This window comes from Petaurus breviceps, unplaced genomic scaffold (genome assembly GCF_028583685.1).
Source record: "Petaurus breviceps papuanus isolate PSGF00001 unplaced genomic scaffold, PetGlider_PUasm1.0 90977, whole genome shotgun sequence".
NCBI classification, from domain to species: domain Eukaryota; kingdom Metazoa; phylum Chordata; class Mammalia; order Diprotodontia; family Petauridae; genus Petaurus; species Petaurus breviceps.
This window is the reverse complement of record NW_027187391.1, coordinates 10890008-10896374: the sequence shown is the minus strand read 5'-3', so window position 1 is coordinate 10896374 and position 6367 is coordinate 10890008.

Below are 6367 nucleotides of genomic sequence, written 5' to 3'. Positions count from 1 at the left end.
GGATTGGACTAGGTGCCCTCTAATAAGCCCCTTTCTAGCTCTAAAATTCTCTCATTCTGTGTGAGTATAACTTGTGATCAGGCACATCAGTAAAAGAGAAGTCCCCAGGGGGCTTGTACAACCTCCTACAAATCAATGATTAATGAGGGTTTGGGCTTGCGGGGCCCAAATGCAATCTTCTGTTCCATTTACACATCAAGGCTGTCGTAATCAATGAAGCCTTGTTAAACATTACCACGGAAATGAGGTGGGCAGTGTTGAGTTAATGGCCAACTTACACAAGCTATTGTCTTCCACCTGCAGCAGCAAAAAGTCCCTTTGCTTCCTCCTTCTCTACCCCTCCACAATGGTTTTAGGAAACCCACATACATTTATACCTCCTAAATCCCAGGCTCTTTCTTCTTGTGTCAAGAAACCAGGGAGGGCAGGATGTTACCCCTGGTTCTTTGAGCTGACCTGAGCTTGGCTTCCTGAATAATGTCATGGGGGTTTCACCAGGATGTATGAGTCAGAGGACTCTTGATAATGGCTATTTCAGAGGAGACTGGGAAGATATGCACTACATTGGTGAACGGCTGACTTTCAAAGCGGTTGGACAAGCATCCTGCATCAAGGCATTTACTCAAAGTCAGAAAACAATGCCCCAGAGGTCAAAGCATTTCACATTCTGAGTTATGCAGTGACTTAAATAGCTGTAGGTTAGTTAGCAGCAATGCTTTGCAATAAATTCAAGCATCAGAATTTGTGATGACTTGTAATGAATGCAGGCATGGGGCAGAGGAAAGAAGCTTAATCCCGGGCCGCTAGGTGGTGCAGTGAATAGAGGATCGGCCCTGGAGTCAGAAGGACTCCGTTCTGAGTTCAAATCCAATCTCAGACACTTAACACTTACTAGCTGTGTGATCTTGAGCAAGTCACTTAACCCCAATTGCCCTGCCCTCCCCGCTCCAAAAAAGCAAAAAAAAAAAAAAAAGCTTAATCCATAGTCAAAGGATCCAGCTTTGAACCCCAGCAGTGCCTCTGATTACCTTGTGTGACCTTGAGTAAGTAACTTCTTCTTTAGCCTCAATATCCTCATCTTTGAAGTGAAGATGTTAGATTAGATGACTTCTGAAGTTCCTCCCAGGTCTAAATCAATTATATGTTAAATAGCACTTTGATATATAATAATATGATATATGAAATAATATACAATCAATTAAAAAGCATTTATTAAATACCATCTATGTGTCCATCACTACCCTAGTTAGACAGTTAGACAAATTATATTGGCATATTTAGATATAGTGGATAAAGTGCTGAATGTAGAGTCAGCATCACTATGATCTAAATTATGTCTCAGATATTTCTTGGCCCAGTGACCTTAGACAAGTCATTTAATATGTGTGAGCATCAGTTTCTTCATCTGTAAAATGAGGATAATAAAATCATCTACCTTGTTATGCTGTTCAATCAGAAAATGTGTCAGTCTACTCTTCTATGTCTATCAATATCTCTGTAGCTTTCCAAACCAAAACCTACCTCCTTGGCCACTATTCTCCATGGCTAGATGGTACAATGGATAAAAAGTTGAATCTAGGGTCAGGAAAATCTGAGTTCAAATCCAGTCTTATAAATGAGCTGTGTGACCCTGGGCAAGTCACTCAATCTCTTACTGCCTAAATTTTGTCACCTGTAAAATGGGGAGAATATTGGTGCCTATTTCCTATGGTTGCTTCACAAAACTTAAAGAACTACATAAATGCTAGTTATTATATCCTCCATTAGAATGCAAGTTTTTTTGGGGTCAGGAACAGTCTTTGCTTTAGTTTTTGTATCCTTGATGCTTAGCATACAGTTAGTGCTTAATAAATTATTTTTTCATTCCTATAATGTAATTCCAGAAGCATATTGACACACAGCAACTGATACAGGTGCTAGAAAAAAATCAACAGATATATTTATTAAGACCATCAAATAATAATTTCATATTTCAAATTTCAGTATTCAAATTTCATAAACCCAGTATGCCCTTTTAGGGGGGAAAAGGCAGTGTATGGGGGGGGGGGAGAATAACAGAAGCAGTGAAAAGATTGATCAAATTTTAAATAGAGAAAGAAATAATAGCAATTAAAACAGTAAACATTTTTTTAAAATCTAAGCCCTCAGAATTTCACCAGCTTTATTGTCCTAAAGTTGTTTTTTTCTACGTATAATATATGACTCTCAGACATTTAAAGCCTGAATGTCATGGATGGCATAGAGGTTTTGTTTAGTTTTTATTCAGTTTTCTACACGTGACATTCTGTTTTCATATATGACCAAATGAACTTTGGGGAGATTCATCAGTTCACTGTGAAGGGAACTAAACCAAAGTGCCTAAATTCTTCCAGAATGGGGAGCCAAAAAAGCATGTCATAAAGTAGTCTCTCTAAAGTACAAAGCATTTCTAAATGGCACAAGCAAATACACGTCTCCCCAAAGCTAAAGAAAGGGATGGTAACATAGCTGATTGTGTCATCTTAATGTCCTTTAATTAGAGTACCATGAGCAGAATTGAATCACTCACTGTTAAAGAAGATATAAAGACCCTCCTTAGTAAGTCACCTGAACATTCAGTTGGGTCCTGAAATATTGATCAATCTGTAGTTAGAGGTGGTTTTGTTTTTGTTCTTTCCCCCCCCCCTTTACCCTCCCAAACCTTTTGATGTTCTGTCGGTACAAAGGATTCAGAACTGATTTCAGGTTAAAAGATTCAACAGAGAAAAATGAAGCAAGGAATAAAACAAACCAAAAAAAAAGTGAACTCAACTTTGAAAGCTTTCGAACAGAATTGCTTCTTCCTTTTTTTGTCTTTAGTATTTTGTTAGCAAATTTGACTTATTTCAATGCAGAGGGTGGTTTTTAAGCACGTGGTTCAGATTTACATCAATAGGCAGTTCAAAATTCAGTGAGAAAATCTGAAGCATAAAAATGTACCATATAAAAACAACCATCTCGGTACCCAAATAAACTCTGAATTGTGTAAGCCATAAAGACTTAAAGCTCTATTTGCCATTTAGATTCTTGTAACAGCTGCGAAGAAATGATAAGGAAAATAAGGCCACTAGAGTGACATCTTCCAAGGTCACCCAAAGGAGTTGGAATGAGGAGTCATTATTCTCTGATACTTGGCTCTTCCTCTATAGAGACATTTTGAGTAAAGAGTTAATCAAGTCTTGCTGACATTGAACTTGCTTTTATAATTAAGGGGAAAGACCACAACCATATGTTAGTTGAAAAGGAAAAACGTCTGTGGCAATGGAGGAGAGGAGGGAGGGAAATCTATGCCTTTTCCCAGGTGTTCTATGTTGATATTGACTACACCATCAATCTTCTTGATAAAGATGGACAGCCTGTGTTTTCTATTTCCCCAAAGCCCAACCCTAGCCACATCTTGACTATCATGCTAAAAAAGGAATTAAAATAGGCTTATTACTCTCAATATACACATATACCATGTTTTCATATATTTCAACTAATTCCTAATGAAAAAATAGAAAGAGAAGAGAAAGAATAAAGGACAAATAAAAATGCAACCTTGAAAGAGTCTTTACCATCTAGTATGGTGCAGTCATATTTACACACATGAGGATGTCCGGGATATGGGGGTGGGGGTAGGGAAAGGAAGCAAAAATAGAGCCATCCCTCAAAAAAAGGTATATATACTATACATAGGAAATACAAAAAGGGATAGATTCAGAAAAACCTGGGAAGAATTGTATGCGCTCAAGAATAGTGATAGGAGCAGAACCAGCAGAAACAGAACAATTTATTCAAATGTTTAAAAAAATCTTTGAAAGACTTGAGAGCTGTGATCAATATAATGACCAACCAAGACGATTAAGCATGTGACCACCATATTGACAGAGAGATGAGGGACTGTATTGCTCATGGGATTTAAGATCGCCCTGGCCCATTAATAGGCCTCACATGGAGCCCATTAAGGCAAGCTTGCTTAGGGGAAGCTTGCTTATAGGAAGGCTTTCACACTTTTTGTTAATTTCTAATTAGGTACTGAGTTAAGAGGGTTGTGACACCTTCTGGCTCTGAGAAGTGTATATATACTCCAAGTTGGTGTTTTGCTTTGGGGGGGGGCTTGCTTATGAGAAGGGTCTTGTGATTCCCTGGTCAAGATTCTGAGTGGTCATATGTCCAGAGCTCCCTGACTGCTCAGATGTAAAGGCTCTCTCAATCCAGAGATATATGTAAAGTATATGATTGATTCAGGCAGTCAGAGCCCTGTCTCTTGGTCTTTATTTCTCTGTTTGTATTTTCTTTGTGTTTTCTCTGAAGTTCAGGGTGCTAACTTTTCCCCTGAACTAGTGAATGCAATTTTAAAAGATCATTAGCTTCTTAAACAGCTATCTTTCCTAGTAAAGTAGATGTAAGAATCTGTGCTAGCAGCCATCCTGGGTATGCCAGTGTGGTTGCCATTACAGCGACTTGAGGTACTCAATATATTTGGGTCTGACCAATGTATGACTTTGTTTTGCTTTACTCTGTATATTTGGTTTGCTTAGATCATTAAAATATTTATAACCATTCATCTACCAGCAGAATGCATAGATAGATAACCCAAATATAAACTCAGGCAATTTGACCCCAACTGAAACTTTCCAAATTTGCTAGCAGGATTGTTTTTAATGAGGGTGAGAGATTTGGTGGGAAGAAGGAAGCTAGTGACAGTGATGTTCAAAAAAGAAAACAAAAGGGAAAAGAGGTTCTTTGAAGTATCTTTTTAATACACAGGAGAAAAACAGAAGGAAGTTCTGAAGGATACATACAAAAGACAGCTTTAAAACTAGTATGTTTAATTTATTAAAAATTTTAAAAGAAAATAAGATGCATTTGTAATTTTGTATATAATCATCTTCTGTTCTTTGTATATGGAAATGCTTATATTTGTGGTTATTTGTCAAGTTCAGATTAATAAAAATGATTTTTTTAAAAGGAGTTGAGTGTGCACGCCTACAGTGACCCTAGCATTAGTAGAGAAATCTGCCTTTCTTGTCTGGGTCTCTTTGTCCTTTTCCCAGTTCTAACATCCTTTAAACCTACCTCAGTATGATTTTAGATTTCTATAAGATGGAAAGCTATCTGTGTCAACCCAGCTGAGCAGTCTTGAAGATGAAAAGCAGAGCAGTTATAATTCTGAGTTGGCAAAACTATTTCTTCAGCTCAAAGTGGTAAAATATGTATTCTAGTGACCTCCACATGTATAGCAAACATAAATATTTCTCAGAGATTAATGGCGTGGGAGAAGTCTTGTATTCTGTCTAAATGATTTAGGGACCCATGAAAGAAAGTTGTTGGGGGAGGTTTTGGCAATAACTTCAAGCCTGAAACACAGAAACACACAAAGGCAGTGAGAAAATATTTGGAAAATTCAGAAATAACAGCTTGTGTTAATTCTTAAAGGACTTAGAAAGAATTGGTAAATCAGAAAATAAGCATTTGTTATGTGCCATGTGCTGTGGTAAGTCCTGGGAATACATTTAAAGGTGTGCATGAGCCTGTGCACAAACATATGCTCACACACAGAGCCCCTGCCCTCAAGGAGCTTACAATCTAACAGGAGAAACAATATGTAAATAGCTAGGAAAGTACAGGTATAGACAAAGTGTAGAAAAGGTCCTTTGAAAGCAAGAAGCACTAGTATCTTGCAGGATTGGGGAGGTCCTGAAAGAAGGCGATTTTTGAACTGAGTCTTAAAGGAAAACAGGGAACTTGAGTGGTAAAGGTGAGGACGGTAGGATGTTCCAGATATAGAGGAAAGCTAATGTGAAGAAAGGAGGTGGGGAGATGTATTGTGTGCAAGCAGGCCAATGTAGTTGCATCACTGAGTTCTAGAAATTGAACAAAGTGTAAGAAGAGTAGAACGGCAAAAAGAACCAGGTCTTCACTTCCTTGCTTCTTGTTGTCCGGTTGTTTCAGTCCTGTCTGATTCTTCATGACTCTATTTGGGGTTTTCTTGATAAAGATACTGGAATGGTTTTCCCTTTCTTTCTCCAGCTCATTTGATAGATGAAGAAACTGAGGCAAACAAGTTTAAGAGACTTGTTCAGGCTCACATAGTTAGGAAGTGTCGGACTGGACCTTAAACTCAATAAGGAGAGTCTTTCTGACTCCAACTCAGCTGCTCTGTCCACGGTACCACTTAGCTGTCCTCACATCCTTGGGGCCAATGACAAGAGAACAGCTAGGCTCTGAGGCCCTGGATCTAGCAGTGAGTGACTTTATTCTGGCACCATCAAAGTGAGGAAAGGGGAAGCCTTGGGACTGGGCTTCTTGTTTACTTGCTTGTTCACAGATGCGTGTGCTTTAAAGGGAAACTAACACAATCCTT